The sequence below is a fragment of the Anomaloglossus baeobatrachus genome, chromosome 2 (assembly GCF_048569485.1).
Source record: "Anomaloglossus baeobatrachus isolate aAnoBae1 chromosome 2, aAnoBae1.hap1, whole genome shotgun sequence".
In the NCBI taxonomy this organism is placed as follows: domain Eukaryota; kingdom Metazoa; phylum Chordata; class Amphibia; order Anura; family Aromobatidae; genus Anomaloglossus; species Anomaloglossus baeobatrachus.
The window spans coordinates 719542912-719560888 of record NC_134354.1 but is presented as its reverse complement, the minus strand read 5'-3'; the positions used below and the strand labels follow the sequence as shown (position 1 = coordinate 719560888).

Here is a 17977-nt window from a genome sequence, read left to right as displayed (position 1 = left end):
GTAGTAAAAACCTACTGACAATTCCCTTTTTTTTTTTTTTGTGTTTTATTACACCCAGAGCACTTAACAGCTCACTTGCATGTGTAGTAAACGCTATATTCTCGGGAATGCAGCAGCAGAGTTGCAGAGTACAGTTGTCTATGGATTTGCATGTCCATAAATAAGGTTTTTGGGATTAATCTTACTGACATTCTAATTTTTTTTTTTTAGTACATTTTTTTTATAGGGAAGGTGAGAAAACGTAATGGAAACCAACCATCTCCGTGAAAGTCTATTTTTTTTATTTTTGATCTGTGTTATCATTTACAGGTTACTACTTGCATACCTGTAACTTGAATTATTTAGCTCTTGGAGGCACTGCCATGCTTCAGTAAGATGTGGATGAGGCTTTCCTTGCACTGATCATTCATTCCTAGACTGACAACTAAGGCTATGTGCGCACAGTGCGTTTTTCGCGGCGTTTTTGCGCGTTTTTCGGGTGCGTTTTTGGCCTCAAAACTGCAGGACTTTGCTTCCCCAGCAAAGTCTGAGTTTTCATTTTTGCTGTCCGCACACATCTGTTTTTTTTTTTCAGCTGCGTTTTTGTGGTGCCACAAAAACGCAGCATGTCAATTATTCCCGCGTTTTTCAACTGCGCTTTTCATCCATTGAGTTCAATTGGATGTTGAAAGACGCAATGAGAAACGCAAATAGCTGCGTTTTGGTGCGTTTCTAAGACCAAAAAACGCAGCTATAAACGCAGGAGGTGGGTAGTAAAGTGACGTGTACAGGAAGAGGATTCCTTCTGTCAGTATATACAGAAGCGTGAATCCTCCGGTACCGTCACCGTCGCGTCCACCTCCCGTCCTGTGCATGTATGCTGCCGTGCGGCGCCATGTACAGGCAGGAGGTGGAAGCGGCTGCGAAAACAAAAGTTAACAGTAGAAAAAAAAAAAAAAAGTTATACTCACCTGTCTGCAGCCTCCCGGTGCCATGCCCGCTCCCATCTCCTCTCACGGTATCGCCACCCCCCGCTCCGGCTGTGTGCAGACGGCCGGGAAACCTCCGATGGATGCAGGACCTGGCGATGGATCACCTGATGCAGTCACTTGACGCATCAGGTGATCGTAAGTATCGCGGTGACGCGGGCACCCGGCCGGTATCAGCGGATGCGTCAGGAGACTTCATCCCTGATTACCGGCAGCTGCTGCATCGATCGGACGGGATCAGACCCTCGCGCCATCGCTGCAGGAGCTGCCGGTAATCAGCACATAAGTGAGTATTATTTTTTTTTTTTGCACCGATGCATCAGCTGATTGTATAATCGGCTTTTATACAATCAGCTGATGTGTGATGTGATTCAGGGCACTTGATCCTGACACATCATCTGATCGCTTTGCCTTCCAGCAAGCCGATCAGATGATATTGGATCCGGATTGGACGGCGCGGGACCCTGACCCAGGATTACTGCAGAGGGGGGTTCTTTATTTCAATAAATGTGTTTTTATTTCTAATAAAAATATTTTTCTGTGTTGTGGTTTTTTTTTTATCTTTACTAGAAATTCATGGTGGCCATGTCTAATATTGGCGTGACACCATGAATTTCGGGCTTAGGGCCAGCTATACAGCTAGCCCTAACCTCATTATTACCCGGCGAGCCACCCGGCATCAGGGCAGCTGGAAGAGTTGGATACAGCGCCAGAAGATGGCGCTTCTATGAAAGCCCCATTTTCTGGGGTGGCTGCGGGACTGCAATTCACAGCGGGGGTGCCCAGAAAGCATGGGCACCCTGCACTGTGGATTCCAATCCCCAGCTGCCTAGTTGTACCCGGCTGGACTTAAAAATTGGGCGAAGCTCACGTCATTTTTTTTTTAAATTATTTCATGAAATTCATGAAATAATTTAAAAAAAAAAAAGGGCTTCCCTATATTTTTGGTTCCCAGCCGGGTACAAATAGGCAGCTGGGGGTTGGGGGCAGCCCGTACCTGCCTGCTGTACCCGGCTAGCATACAAAAATATGGCGAAGCCCACGTCATTTTTTTTGTTTGGGGGGGGGGGGGGCAAAGAAATCCTGCATACAGTCCTGGAAGGAGGATGCTGAGCCTTGTAGTTCGACAGCTGCTGTCTGCTCTCCTGCATACACTATTGGATGGAGGATGCTGAGCCTTGTAGTTCTGCAGCTGTCTGCTCTTCTGCATACACTAGTGGAGAATGAAGAACACATTGAAGAAGGAAATGACATCAGACCTTTTTTTTTTTTGTTCACTGATAAAAAACGCATAAGGACGCAGTGAGCAAAAACGCAGCAAAAAACCGCACCAAATCGCGGCAAAACGCGTGCGTTTTTTGCCGCGTTTTTTCGACGCAGGTGCGTTTTTAGCGGCCAAAAACGCAGCGTCAAAAAACGCACTGTGCGCACATAGCCTTTGGGGAAATTCCTATTTACATATGGCCATCAGCAGAATGGCAGACAATTGGTACATGGGCTTGCTGGGACATGTATTGTAGCCAGCTCCATAGGATTGGAGGCTGTATTTGCATGTTGTAGGACCAAGTCAGTGAAGACATTGGGGACCTGCACGTCTGCTCCTGGATGTCACTTGAAGGGATGGCTGCATTTTGACCAAAATTATTATAATGCGCTTCACCTGGATTTACTGGGTTCAAAAAGAAAGTCCACAGTCACTCAGACCAAACTATGTATTGTGACAGAGGGCAATGTGCATACTGTCAGGACTTCCCTCTATTTCCACGAATGGACGTCACATGACCGCAAGTATCCAAAGTAAATACTTGTGGTCACATGACCGTCAATGTTGTAAATAATGCAATATTATTGTATCACAATTCCCCCTATGTCGCTATTCAGCAATCTGCCTTTAGAAATTTCTCTAGGGCCGAGCTTACAAGGTCTATAGGAAAGTGCTTGTATGTGACGCCCTTTACCGAAGAGAACCACCCCCATGGTGACAGGCAAGAAACTAGTACACCATAACTACAAATAACTCCTTGAGAATGGAGGGGATGTTTTTTAATAGGAGGTAAATTGCAATGTTTTTACAAGCACTTTGCAATTTTACCAGTTTAAAGAGTAGCTTATTTATTTATTTTTTTTTAATTTTTTTAAATTTAGCAGGCACTTGGGTTGCTTATGCATCCTACTGAATCTGATCTTTAAGATGTGTGTATGCTCAGACAGGAACTGTTTGCAGTTCTTGGTGGTCTAGTGCGCGATCGGTGGGTGTCTCAATACCTGAACCACCACTGATCTGCAGGCGACTCAAGGGCTTGCGAGATATGAAAAATCAGTAACTGTAACCACCTCAGTAGTGACTTTTTTTTTTTGGGGTGTAGGATCAAAGCGCTGCCATGAATAGAAAAGCCAGTGGAGATGCAGCTCTAAATCAGGGTGATCTTTTTAGAGTCCGGACCCCCACCATTTATATAGTGATAGTATATTGGTATTATGTGTTATCACTATGTAGGATTGGAATAACTGCGATGCTTCATGAACTAAACAATTGCATTACTTACAAGCTATTTTGGCACTGCCCCTCCTGGGGCTCACGTGACATTATGCTGCTTCTTCACGATCCCCTCCTTCGGACGTCTGTTTGAAGTGAGAGCACATGCAGCTTTCAATATCTCCAGATCTAAAACTTGTCAGAGTTAGGGGACAGTGAAGTGGCTACATAACAATGACATTTGAGCCCCGGCAGAGCCAGTGCTGACACCACTGGAACAACTCCCAACACCGGAGGTGAGTATTAGTGTTATTTGTTTTACTTGGTGGAACCTACTGATTGAGAAGCGGTTGTCCGAACAGTGGACAACCACTTTAGCAAATCTGATAATTAGAAGTTTGCTCTCCTGCACCTGGTTACCACCAAAATGTAGAATTTGCAACTATTCTCAATAGGTAGATGGCCTTAAAGCCTAAATGATAAGCTATAAATATTTAATCTAATATATAAAGGTGTGTGTGTGTGTGTGTGTGTGTGTGTGTGTGTGCGCGTGTGTCTGTGTCCGCTAAAGGAATCCGCACCGTCGCATTTACAATCACAAAATTTTGCACAGACGCCTCATGTGACTCAGGGAATGTCGTAGACTGTTTTGAGAGGAAAATATAACCCCGCACTTTAGTTACTCTCCAAAAAGATGCCTCCATTGAAGTGAATGGAGCCTGGAACTACAGGTCATTAATAGGAGCTGTGATTGGTTGCTATAGGAACAAAGGACAGTGTTAGTATAAGAAGCTTATGAATGAGGTAATATGATGTCAGTGGGAAGACGGATAGAGAGACAGACGGGGACAGGGAGGCAGACGGTCACTATCCCGGGCAACTCCTGGGTACTACAGCTAGTATATTATATAATTGCCTGTTGACCATAGAAATATATATAGTTTCTCAGTCGTGCTCTGTAGGAAGACTGTGAACAATGACTTGACACTAAGGTCCCGATACATCCGTGACAGGGTGTCTGATTATTCTGTGTCTCTTAATGAACTTGGCACTGTTTTCAGCTACTTTGCAATGCAATAAATGTTATCCAGTCCAAGCAGGCGCACATTTACTGTTGTGATAAACCCAGCTAGCGGAGCCGATAAAGACTAGGATAAAAACAACATAAGGTGCTACAGTTTTACAATATTTAAAATAGTTTTATAAAAAAAAAAAAAAATTGATAGACACTAACGCAAAGCTTTTATGGCAGATTTCTGGCACTATTTTCGCCCAATTCTTACAAAGTGGAAGGAGATGAGGTGGGACTGGCATGTAGCAAACCATGGTCGTCATTCATGACAAGCGGCAGTATTCTTACTCCACAAATCTTATTGCAGATCCCACTGGGGTAAGATTTCTCGCAAGTCGCACACGGAAGTGCACGCCACTATACTGACACTTGAGGCCTAAAAGTGAACCTATCAGGTGCAATATACACCCAGAGCCACGAGCAGTTGTGTGTGCATATTACTAATCCCTGACCCATTACCTGTCCCATTACCTGTCCCATTACCTGTCCCATCTAGTAGCATACTTTTTCTAAAGATCACTATGTATTTCTAAAGATCTTTTCTTGTATGCTAATGAGGCCTAATTGCAAGGGCATTACTTCCTTTGGCTAGTCGGCCTCCTTAGCATGCCCCTGTTGGCGTTCTAACATACTAATGATGCACAGCGTTGGTGGCATGGTAGATCTCGCCACGCTCTGCTGCCACCTCGCCAAACGCTGGATTTCGGCTCCGTGCGCAAGATCAGAAGTCTCGGACTTCCAGTCATGCTTACTATGAACCTGGGTGTTCGCAGTCCCAGCTTCAAACTGGTGTAGTGCGCGTGACTGGAAGTCTGGGGATGTTTTGATCATGCGCACTGAGCTGAAAACCTTCCTCTGACGCTGCACATTCATTAGCATGTTAGCAGCCCACAGGAGCGTGCCAGCATGCTAAGGGGCAGACTAGCCAAGGGAAGTAACGCCCTTGTGACAAGTCCCTGGCCTCATTAGCATGTCATAAAAAATCTTTAGAAATGCTGTTTCTAAAGATCTCTTTATCTATGCTACTAGATACAGGTATTAGCAGTATGCCCCCAGAACTGCTCGTGGTCTGGGAGCATAATGCACTTTACAGGTTCCCTTTGATGAATCAGGAGCGTCTAACTCCAGCTCATCCCTCAAGATCAGTGTGACCAACACCATTCTTGATGAATTGTGGCCTAAATATGCTGAAGACACCAGTTTGAAGATTGCTTCCCAAATTAGTACCATCAGAAATTTAATTGATCTCCGTTTACATACGCCAAATGTAATGTTTCATTCGGTTGAGTACATTGTGTGATTTATGCAGCTTATGACTTGCTACAATATTTTTAAGCAACTCTTGTTGCCAATTAAAGCCATTACACTGTGTTCCAAATTGTTATGCAAAAAGAGTTTAGGAGTGATTTAGGTTAGACATTTTTTGTCATTTAAACTCATTGCTGGTGATGTGTGTCAGGGCTCTTTATATCACTGAAAGCAATTGCAGATACCTGTGCAAATTAGTTTGGAAGATGTGTCCAAATAAAGGCAAGACTACTTAAGAAGGCTGTTCCATATTATTAGGCTATGTGCGCATGCTGCGTTTTTTTGACGCTGCGTTTTTGGCCGCTAAAAACGCATCAAAAAACGCATGCGTTTTTACTGCGATTTGGTGCATTTTTGGCTGCGTTTTGCTGCGTTTTTCCAATGCATTGCATGGGCGGAAAACGCAGAAAAACGCAGGAAAGAATTGACGTCCATTTTTTTTCAAGCTCAAAAATGGAGCTTAAAAAAACAGTTGTGTGCAGACAGCAAAAATGAAAACTCATAGACTTTGCTGGGGAAGCAAAGTCCTGCAGTTTTGAGGCCAAAAACGCACCCGAAAAACGCAGCGAAAAACGCACTGTGTACACACAGCCTTAAGCAGCCTACATTTTTTGCCAAAATGGTAAAGAAAAAGGATGTGTCGGCTGTTGAGAAGCAACAAATTGTGGAGTATTTAGGTCAAGGCATGACTACAATCAACATTGCCAAGACACTTCATCGTGATCATCGCACAATTAAGAAGTATGTAGCGGATTCACAGCACACGCGTGTGCGTGCTAATAAGGAGAAATTGAGGACTCTTTCCAACAGGCAATTGCATCAGGTTAAAAGAGCAGCTGCTAAAATGCCTTGTCATAGCAGCAGACAAGGTTTTTGAAGCTGCTGGTGCCTCCAACGTCCCCCGAACAACAAGATGCAGGGTCCTTCAGGGGTTTGTAGTTGTGCGTAAGCCATCCTATCGACCACCTCTATCCACTGCACACAAGCAGAAATGGCTCCAGTGGCCAAACGATACATGAAGACTGACTTCCAAACTGTTTTGTTCACCGATGAGTGCCGTGCAATGCTCGATGGTCCAGATGGATGGAGTGGAGGATGGCTGGTTGATGGACACCCCCTGAAAACACGGCTAAGGCGCCAACAAGGAGGAGGTGGAGTAATGTTTTGGGCTGGAATCATGGGGAGAGAGATTGTCGGCCCCTTTAGGATCCCTGAAGGGGTAAAGATGAACTCCATAAGCTATGTGGAGTTTCTAAAACAGCATTTCCTGCCATGGTTCAGGAGGAAGAACCGTGCATTCCGCAGCAAGATCATTTTCATGCATGATAATGCACCGTCTCATGCTGCAAATAACACATCTGCATCTCTGGCTGCTATGGGCATAAGAGGACAAACTTATGGTGTGGCCACCATGTTCCCCTGACCATAACCCCATTGAGAACCTCTGGAGCATCATCAAAAGGAGGGTCTATGATGGCGGGACCCAGTTCACATCTAAGCAACAGCTCTGGGAGGGTATTCTGTCCACATGCAAAACAATTGAAGCACAAACTATCCACAAACTGACAAATTCAATGGACGAGAGAGTTTAGAAGCTTCTTTCAAACAAGGTGTCCTATGTGCAAATGTAACATCACCTAGAATTAAGATTTGACTTGAAAACTGTTTTGATTTCATTTTGTAATAAGCTGATAATGCTTATAATTTCACAATTCACCATTTTGTTTTTCAAAATAAAAAGGTTGAAAACTCTGCTGTGCATAATAATTTGGAACATGCATTTTAAGTCCATTTTGAGTGTTTATTATTTTTAAAAATATTCTGTTTTCATACAGTTTGATCAAAAACATTTCAATTATACTCGAATAGTAGAGGACTGGAAAATAACAATGACTGCTATTCATAAAGTTAATTTAGGAAAATATGAAAAAATATTTTTTGCATAATTTGGAACACAGTGTATGTCATGAAGACTGCCCCTGTCCATGCACGATGGGGGCATATAGCAGGATGGGAGTATGTGAACAGGCTGGATGGGGGGGGGGGGGGGGGATGTGAACAGGCTGGATGGGGGGGGATGTGAACAGGCTGGATGGGGGGGGATGTGAACAGGCTGGATGGGGGGGATGTGAACAGGCTGGATGGGGGGGGATGTGAACAGGCTGGATGGGGGGGGATGTGAACAGGCTGGATGGGGGGGGTATGTGAACAGGCTGGATGGGGGGGGTATGTGAACAGGCTGGATGGGGGGGGTATGCGAACAGGCTGGATGGGGGGGGGTATGTGAACAGGCTGGATGGGGGGGGTATGTGAACAGGCTGGATGGGGGGGGGGTATGTGAACAGGCTGGATGGGGGGGGTATGTGAACAGGCTGGATGGGGGGGGGTATGTGAACAGGCTGGATGGGGGGGGGTATGTGAACAGGCTGGATGGGGGGGGGGTATGTGAACAGGCTGGATGGGGGGGGGGTATGTGAACAGGCTGGATGGGGGGGGGGTATGTGAACAGGCTGGATGGGGGGGGGGTATGTGAACAGGCTGGATGGGGGGGGGTATGTGAACAGGCTGGATGGGGGGGGTATGTGAACAGGCTGGATGGGGGGGTATGTGAACAGGCTGGATGGGGGGGGGGTATGTGAACAGGCTGGATGGGGGGGGGGTATGTGAACAGGCTGGATGGGGGGGGGTATGTGAACAGGCTGGATGGGGGGGTATGTGAACAGGCTGGATGGGGGGGGGGTATGTGAACAGGCTGGATGGGGGGGGGTATGTGAACAGGCTGGATGGGGGGGGGGGTATGTGAACAGGCTGGATGGGGGGGGTATGTGAACAGGCTGGATGGGGGTTTATAGCAGGATCATATACAAGGCAGGAGGATCATTACCAGGATGGGGTACCTTAGTAGAGAATTTGGGGACGTTACCCCCATAACAGTTTCAGCAGCAGATCCTCGCCCCATAACAGTGTGTCATGACCACATTTTTTGCTTAAAGTTTTATTTTCCCATTTTCCTCCTCTAAAACCAGGGTGCGTCTTATAGTCCGGTGCGTCTTATAGTCCGAAAAATACGGTACATACCCGGCCATTTACCATTTATGGCTCCTATTTTATTACTCCTTTTGATCATTGTTCATTCATGAAGAGCTAATTGTGTAAATCTAAAAGCTGTAATGTAGAAAATGAACATTCCCAGTATTACAGTTTGCCGGGCTGAAAAAAAAAAGCATTACAAAAATTGTATGTGTGCAGTGTACTGTGTATCGCATCACTTTTTTCTTATCTTCTTTATGGTTTACTACTTTGATTTACTGTATTAATCAAAAAATACCTCAAAAAGGAATAGGTGTCTCTTTTTCACATTTAAAAATAATTTTTTATTCAGGAATTTTAGTTAAAATTACATCAAATACATATTTATAAATACTAATAAAAGGACTGGATCAAATGCCCATAATGCAGCAGCGGTTAAACCATAAATTACAACCTTTTTAATTATTAAACTGACCAGTATGTAATGTAATTTTGATGTTATTCAAAAAATAAAGCATAAAGTGCAAAGTGCTTTTTCATTATAGAAAACACCAAACAATTGTGGAAATGAAAGGCATTTAAGTAAAAAACCATTATGAAGCAAGTGCCAATAGACCGCAATAAATATTGCTAAATACAAAATACCTTGGAGATGGTCAGGGTTGTTAGGTATGCCGCAATATATCCCGACGCGCGTTTCAGCGTGCTTTCTTCAGCATCCCCTGAAGAAAGCACGCTGAAACGCGCGTCGGGATATATTGCGGCATACCTAACAACCCTGACCATCTCCAAGGTATTTTGTATTTAGCAATATTTATTGCGGTCTATTGGCACTTGCTTCATAATGGTTTTTTACTTAAATGCCTTTCATTTCCACAATTGTTTGGTGTTTTCTATAATGAAAAAGCACTTTGCACTTTATGCTTTATTTTTTGAATAACATCAAAATTACATTACATACTGGTCAGTTTAATAATTAAAAGGTTGTAATTTATGGTTTAACCGCTGCTGCATTATGGGCATTTGATCCAGTCCTTTTATTAGTATTTATAAATATGTATTTGATGTAATTTTAACTAAAATTCCTGAATAAAAAATTATTTTTAAATGTGAAAAAGAGACACCTATTCCTTTTTGAGGTATTTTTTGATTAATATTACAATTTAAGGTGTTTTACACGAAATTTTTGATTATTCATTCTTTGATTTACTGTAGTCTACGCTTTCAAGAAAATTGTATACATCTGTATATGCAGCTCAACTAGCTGATGTGTCCAGATACGGTGTGAATACTGTCCTATTCTAATGTTCAAGAATTACCATTTGATATGTAGACTTGTATTTTTTCTGGCAGGTTATGGCAGCATGTCTGCTCTGTACAATTTTGGATTCTAGGCTTCTTGCCTGGTGAATGTGTTCTGGTGAGACTCGTGTGAAGCTGCCGTAGGGCCGTGTATAAATCAGTAGCTCCCATATTACAGCACCTGAATTATGAGTTGTAAGCACTGGTGTATGCTGTGAGAATTTGATCTGTTACCTTGATTTACATTCATGGGTTTGGTTAGTTGCTTTACAAAGCCATGCTGTTTGTTAGTATTATTGGATGTATGGGCAATCAAGTGATCCCGTTGTACGTGTCAAACCTGTTTCTGGGGTCACAAAAAGGGCTTGGCGTACTAAAAAACACTTTTGTAGGACACTCCTCTGGCACATATAGGGACAAAGGGGACTTGGGCTATGTGAGCACGTAGCGTTCTGTCCCTGCAGGAATTTCTGCAGCGATTTGAACTGCACACGTGCGTAATGAAAAAAAAAGCCGATTCCATGCACTCTGACTGCAGCCCATGCCATAGACAGAGCGGGGGATGCATGCAGAGCGCACGGAATAAGTGACATGTCACTTCTTAGAACACGCGCTTCGGGCAGCAGCCGAAGCGCTGCGCTCTAAAACGCCACGTGCGCACGTCTCCTGCATAATCTTCATAGATTGTGCAGGGGACGCAGGACTCATGCAGTTACGCTGCGGTGCAGATCGCTGCGTAACTGCATGCAAATACGCAACGTGCGCACATAGCCTTACAGCCTAAACCAGTGATCTCAAACTTGGCTGGGTATATGGACCGCACATATAAAAAAAAATTGAATTTGGGGAACCGCATTCTTTGCAGAACCAATTGACCTTTTTACTGAGACCATATTTTTTTCTATACATCTGTGGATCACTTTTTTTTTTTTTTTTTGTAACATTCACTTTTATTAGTTTATATATTAAAAATGCTTTTTTATGGTAAAACAAATGTAAAACTTAAATTTTTTTTTTTAACATTTTATCCCCTTCTTATAAATAAATATCGTCTTACAATTAGCACCATATAATACTTTTCGCCAACATCTTGTAGTAATGTTCAAATCCTGGTCACCATCTTATTTATGTTCCCATTCTGTGGTCATGTGCCCATTTTTGTACTTTTTGGTAATGTCCCCTATTGTGCCATTCTTCATATCTTCACTCATTAAATAAAATAAACAAAATTCTTCTCACCTATCCTACATTCTCTGTCCTCTTCACTCGCTTCTTGTGGCCGCAGGCACACAGACCCCTTGAGATTCATGGCTTCTGTCAGCGCTTTATTTCACTCAAGTTTATTGCCTGCACTGCAGAGATGATCTCCACACAGATTTACTAATGGCAGCCGCCAGCCAATCAGAGGCAAGCAGCCGACGTCAGCTGCTGGCCGCTGATTGGCAGCTGGCTGCTATTTGTATAGCTGCAGAGAGCTTCTCTACGCGGCGCCAGCAATACATTTGAGTAAAAGGCTGACCGCGACAGGCTGCAAGAAGCAGCCTTAGGTGCCACATGCGGACCTCGTGTTTGAGACCCCTGGTCTACAGCATATAGTTGCATATGTTTGAAGTTGACTTGAATGACCAGGCCAAATTTTAGAAATCTGATTTGTGTAACTTTATGGTAATAACTCTGGAACGATTCAACAAATGTCAGTGACCCTGAGATTGTTGTTTTTTTTTTTTCATGACACATTGTACTCTGTTAGTAGTAAATTTAGGTCTATTTTTTTTTTTTTTTTTGTGTGTGAAAATATCGTCATTTTAGCGAAAACGTTGAAAACAATCGCAATTTTTAAACTTTTAATTTTGTATATCCAATTAGGCATGCCGTACAAAATAATTCACAAATATCCTTTCCAATATGTCTGTTTTATATCTGTATCGTTTTTCAAACATTATATTATTTTGTTAAATTGTAACCCTTCTAAACATCCTATCAGCACTATTTCACTCCCCCAACCCCCCCCCCCCCCCCCCCCCCCAAAAAAAAGAAAATACAAAACTTACAAAACCTGTTTCTTTAGGAACCTATTTAAGCGATTTTGAGGAGCCTATATATTAGAAAATCCCTAAATGCGATACTATTTTAAAACCTGCACCCCTAAAATACTTCAAAACTGCTTTTGGGAATATTGTTAACCATTCAGGTTCACCACAGGAATTAATGCAAAAAAATATGACCTCAAATGGTCATTTAGCCACATTTTTTTCACTTGAGGATTAGCACTAGAAAATGGACCCAACATTTTGTTACCCAGTTATATCTGAGTGCACTGATACCACATATGTGGTCAGAAATTTCTTCTTGATGTACATCCAGGCTCGGAAGGCAAGGAGCAATATTTCAATTTTAGAAACAAATTTGGCTGAAATAGATTGCGGGTACCATCTTACATTTGCAAGGGCTCCTTAGGTACCTAAACTCCAGAAAACCCCTACAAGTGACCCCATTTTGGAACCTAGACCCATCAAGGAATTTATCCAGAAGTATAGTGAGCATTTGAACCCAACACTAGGTCGTCGTATTGAAAATGTTTTCATTTTGTTTTGTCTTTTTGTCTTCCCCAAAATGTTCCTTTTAGCCTCAAAGATCTCTTTTACAAGAGGTAACACCAAAAAGTGGTCCCCACAATTTGCTACACACTTTTGTGACGATACCCCACATGTAGTCAAAAACATCTGTTTGGACAAACAGGAGGGTTTGGAAAGGAAGGAGCAATATTAGGATTTTGGAACACAAATTTGGCTCTATATGGAGTAGATTGACACGGTGGTTCAAGAACAACCAAAAAAAACCAAACATTTTTTTTTTTATGCTTTTTGTAATTTATACCCTATAATGTGCTCTAATAATCTTGAGAGGTTGTGATTAGTTTGATATCACCATTTATTATCTAGCTGATGCAACATAAGCTTGAATAATTACAATTTCCATTTTTTCCCCATTCACTTATGAATCCCTTTTGTAGGTCTTGACGAGCACACCTCACATTTTAAAATTTTATTACATTAGTTTTTCAGTGCTAAGAGTTACATCCAATATGGCATCCATGTAACTACTGAGTTAAACCAGAAAAGTGTGTACTAGATCTGCACTGCTGTGACAAATGATCTGTGGAAAGAGTCCAGAACTTGGAGGTGAAGAACATGCGGTGTATTTGAAGCGTTTCAAAGCTATCCAGTTTCTTCAGGAGAAACGAGAAGAAGTTGGATAGGGCTGAAACATGTTCACTAAAGCTAGGTTCACATTTGCGTTGTTTTGCATCAGTCACATGCGTTGCTTCACGCATGTGACTGATGCGTTGTACAACAGATGACAAAGAACAGAAATCATTGTTGGACTCCGTTGTGTGCAGGGGGCGGAGCGCGAGGGTGCTGAGCCGAGCGGGGCCGTGGCGCTGAGGACGTCAGTGCCGCGTGGACTGCAGGGCTGGGGACAAGTGTGTGTGTGTGTGTTTGTACACATGCAGAGTGCAGGAGGGGGCGGAGTCGAGTGGGGAAGTGTCGGCCTCCTTGCACACGTAACCAGGGTAAATATCAGGTAACTAAACGCAAAGCACTTTTTGCTTGGTTACCCGATATTTATCTTGGATACCAGCGTACACCGCTTAGCGCTGGCTCCCTGCACACGTAACCACTGTAAATATCGGGTAACTAACCAAAGTGCATTGCTTGGTTACCCGATGTGTATCCTGGTTACGTGTGCAGGGAACCAGAGAGAGCATGCGCAGCAAAATCCTACGGATTGCGCTGCTCAAAAAAACGTTACGTTACAGGCTGCGTTGCTCCCGCCCGGCGGTCAGTTAAAAAACGACTGACCGCGATGCAGCGGATGCAACGCAGCATCATCAGTCGCAATCCATCACTAATAGAAGTCTATGGGGAAAACTGGATTCCTGCAAAATATTTTGCAGGATACCGTAATTCCTCAAGGCGACGGATTGTGACTGATGCAAATCAACGGAAGTGTGAACATGGCCTAAACCACATGTTCTTGACCTCTGAGTGTCCCCCTTTCCACTGATCATTTCTCACAGCAGCCCAGAGGTCACAACATAATACATCTCTAGTGTTTTCTGAATGCTCCTTTTGGAGAGGGAAAAAAAACAAAAAACCAACCCATTTCAAAGAGTAGTTAGGGTTTTCATTATCTCTGACTGTCTTACTAGAGCAGTGGCTACAGGGGAAAAAATAGTTTGTTTTTTTCCCTGCACCTGCTTGTTTCATCCAGTCATTGAGCCATCTTCAGCACTTCTGGTCATGTGCATAGCTCCTCTCTGAAGCCAGGATGCGTACACCCAGCTTCAGAGGCTCAATGTTGTCAGTGAACAAGGTGGTGCACATGTACGAGATCTGTATAGTGCTAGTCTGTATCCTATCTATATATCTACATGCCAGGTGGGCTGACTAGTTTGGGCAAGTAACGCCCCATCGACACGTCAAGGGGGTAATTTGCAAATTAAAAAGGACATTAGAATTACTTTTTCTAAAAATCTTTTTGTGGGCAATGTAATAAAGGGAATATTAGGCAGGGAATTTAGATGGGTGGACACAACTGCTTGTGGTTCTGGGGGCCACAAGGGGACCTTTTAGGTTTACTTTAATATTTTCTCAGCTTTTATACTTTGCATTATTTTTTTCTCACGTTTTACCTTTCAATACGAATCTCATGTCCTTAATGCCGTGAACAAGGCTTTTGAACACTGCTTTGCCACAACTGGATCTATTTTTTTTTTCTTTTATACTGATATTTTGAGACCTCCATGTGCAGAAATACACATTTACATGCATAATATCAATAAGGTTATCATTAATGGTTGTCAGAGAATTGTCAGAACCATCAGTTCTACAATTGATCTGTTCTGTAGTGTGAGTGAAATTTAGGCCGGGGCCTCACTGGAACTAATGCAATCCTCGCATGACACTCGGCTCACGCTGGCAGCACAGCGGGAGCCAAGTGTCACTGCGACTGAGGTCCGATCGTACGATTGGACCTCAGCTGCGTGGGGCGGGCCGGCGCTGTGGAGGGGAGGGAGGGATTTCTCTCCCTCTCTCCTCTGTTGCGGGCTATTGCCATTCTCGTACTGCACTCGTGGTACACCGGTGTACTGCGAGTGCAGTGCTATTTTTCTCTCTCCCCATAGACTTGAATGAATGCGAGAGAAACCAAAATCACATTCCACCCGCAGCATGCTGCGATTGTTTGTTTTCTCGATCCGATTAGGGCTGAGAAAATAATCGCTCATGTGCGCTGACACACAGGCTAATATTGGTCCAAGTGGAATGCGATGTTTTATCACATTCCACTTGCTCTGATTTTCATGCCGTGTGTCTTAGGCCTTGTTACATACCAAGTCTAAGGTTATGTGTCCAAGATCAGGACCCGCTGTGTCCTGGACGCAGCAGGTCCTGACTCGCGGGCCACGAGTCTCCTCCACAGGAGACTGCAGCTGCTCGTACCCACGATCAGGGTTCAGTGCGCTGTGGTCTCTCGCTTTCCTTCTCCCTATGAAGGATGCATGCGAATCCGCAGCAAACAATTGACATGCTGCGACTTGGAAAGCCGCACCGCAGGTTAGTGTTTGCAGAAAAAACTAGCACAGTGGGCATGGGATTTCTAGAAATCCCATCCACGGTGCTTGTACTGTACAACATGCTACATCCAAAACGCTGTAAACATTGATCGTGGCCGCGTACCCTAAGGCATCACACTACGGTGTGTACACAAATGGTGGCGTTGTTTCCACAGCATTGGACTAGAAGCCAAGCTATCAGCTGCAGGTGCACGATTGACCTCACGGTATTGCTCTCAAAAGTTAACATGATGCAGAACAAGATGGCAATGGCGGCAGAGAGAGGCTACTTTCACACATCCGGTTTTTGCTCTGCGGCACAATACGGCGATCTGCAGAAAAACCGCAACCGTTTTTTTTTTTGCCGCCGGTTGCGGTTTTTTTTTGCATAGACTTACATTAGTGCCGTATTGTGCCGCATGGGCTTGCGTTCGGTCCGGTTTTTGACGCATGCGGCAGATTTAGCCGATGCCGCGGCCGGATGGAACGTTCCCTGGCACGGTTTTTGCTCCTGCAAAAAATCCGCATCGCGCCGCTGCGGCGCATTTTTCAATGCATGCATATGGACGCCGGATGCGGCGCGATGCGGAAAAAAACGCAGCCGGCCGCCGCATGCGGTTTCTTCCACTGCGCATGCTCAGTAGCGTGCCGCAACCGGAAAAAAACGGACGGTCCGCATGTAAAAACATATGCAAAGGATGCGGTGTTTTTGCCGCATCCGTTGCATAGGTTTCACAGCCGGATTGAGCCGCAGTGCTCAAACCGGATGTGTGAAGGTAGCCATAGACTCTCCTCTTCCCGCTTTTGTGTTGAATCCAGTGATAGCCGAAGCTTAGTCTAGAGCAGGGGTCTCAAACTCAGCTGGATGTATGGGCCGCATATAAAAAAAAATAAAAAAAAAAAAAAAAATTGAGGGGCCGCATTCTTTTCAGGACAAAGTGACATTTTTAATAATTCTTTGGATCACATTTTTGAACATTTTTTTTCTTGTTTATTATAACAAACCTGCACTTTTTTTGTTTTAGTTAAGTTTATATGTAAAAAAGCTATTTAAATGGCAAAAAAAAGTCATGTTTTATTTTGAATTTTTTTTTTTTTTTTTACATTTTATAACCTTCTTGTAATATTATTTCACAATTAGCAGCATATAGTAATCTTAGCCAACATCTTGTAGTAATGTCCCCCATGAGTGTGCCCTGTAGTATTGTGGTTATCCTTGTAGTATTGTGCCCAGTAGTATTGTGCTACCAGGACCTGCAGCCTCTCAGGACTTTTCTGCAATTAAACACCTTTTGGGGTATCCTTGATTGGCAGTTGCAAAGAGAGCTGCCAGCAGAGGATCTTGGTGATTTTCTCAAGTGCATTCAGTGTAGCCTAGCATTCATCAGTCAATCTAATTGGTGGAAATCCCTGCAGTAACATGCCTGGGCTGCTGTGTGTAGGGCTCATACTCGATACTGAGTAAATTGAGATGTTTTGAACATTTTCTGAAATCCTTTGCATTTTATTAGCGTGTCCATCCATCCTTTGATTTCCATAATTCCACTACTTACCCTTCTTGGTGTGCCAATTTCAATGTTGAGAAGGGTATGAGACGCTCCACTCCTCGCCTCCTGAACTTGTCATTCACTCTGCTTTGACCAAAACAGATCTAATGTGTTTTTCAAAGGCCTGGCAGCCCAGTGATGCGTCACGTAAGGCTATGTGCGCACGTTGCGTAAAAACATGCAGTTACGCTGCGCTTTGTAGCGCAGCGTAACTGCATGCGTCCTGCGTCCCCTGCACAGTCTATGGAGATTGTGCAGGGGCCGTGCGCACGTGGCGTCTAAGAGCGCAGCGCTTCGGCTACTGCCGAAGCGCTGCGCAAAAAGAAGTGACATGTCACTTCTTTCCTGCGCTTTGCCGGCAGCTCCTGCTCTGTCTATGGCAGGAGCTGCAGGCAGAGCGCATGGAATCGGCGCTCACTACGGACATTTCTGCAGCGATCTAAAGCGCACATGTGCTCTTCAGATCGCTGCAGAAATTTCTGCAGGGCTTGTACGCAACGTGCGCACATAGCCTTACACCTATTGTACTGCATGGACCGGGTAGGGGGGAGGAGAATTGAGGAGCGAAGGGTGACAAGACAGGCAGGTCATGCTGGAGTGAGTGTATTTTTTTTATTTTTGTGCCCCCCCCCCCCACACCACCCCTCCTCCTCCATT

At 43.9% G+C, this 17977-nt stretch overlaps 1 protein-coding gene across 1 annotated transcript in view; it reads left to right on the top strand.

Annotated features, from left to right (window-relative positions):
* Nucleotides 1-17977, top strand: part of PDS5B (PDS5 cohesin associated factor B) — a 316943-nt gene that overhangs the window by 53806 nt on the left and 245160 nt on the right. The window lies entirely within an intron of this gene.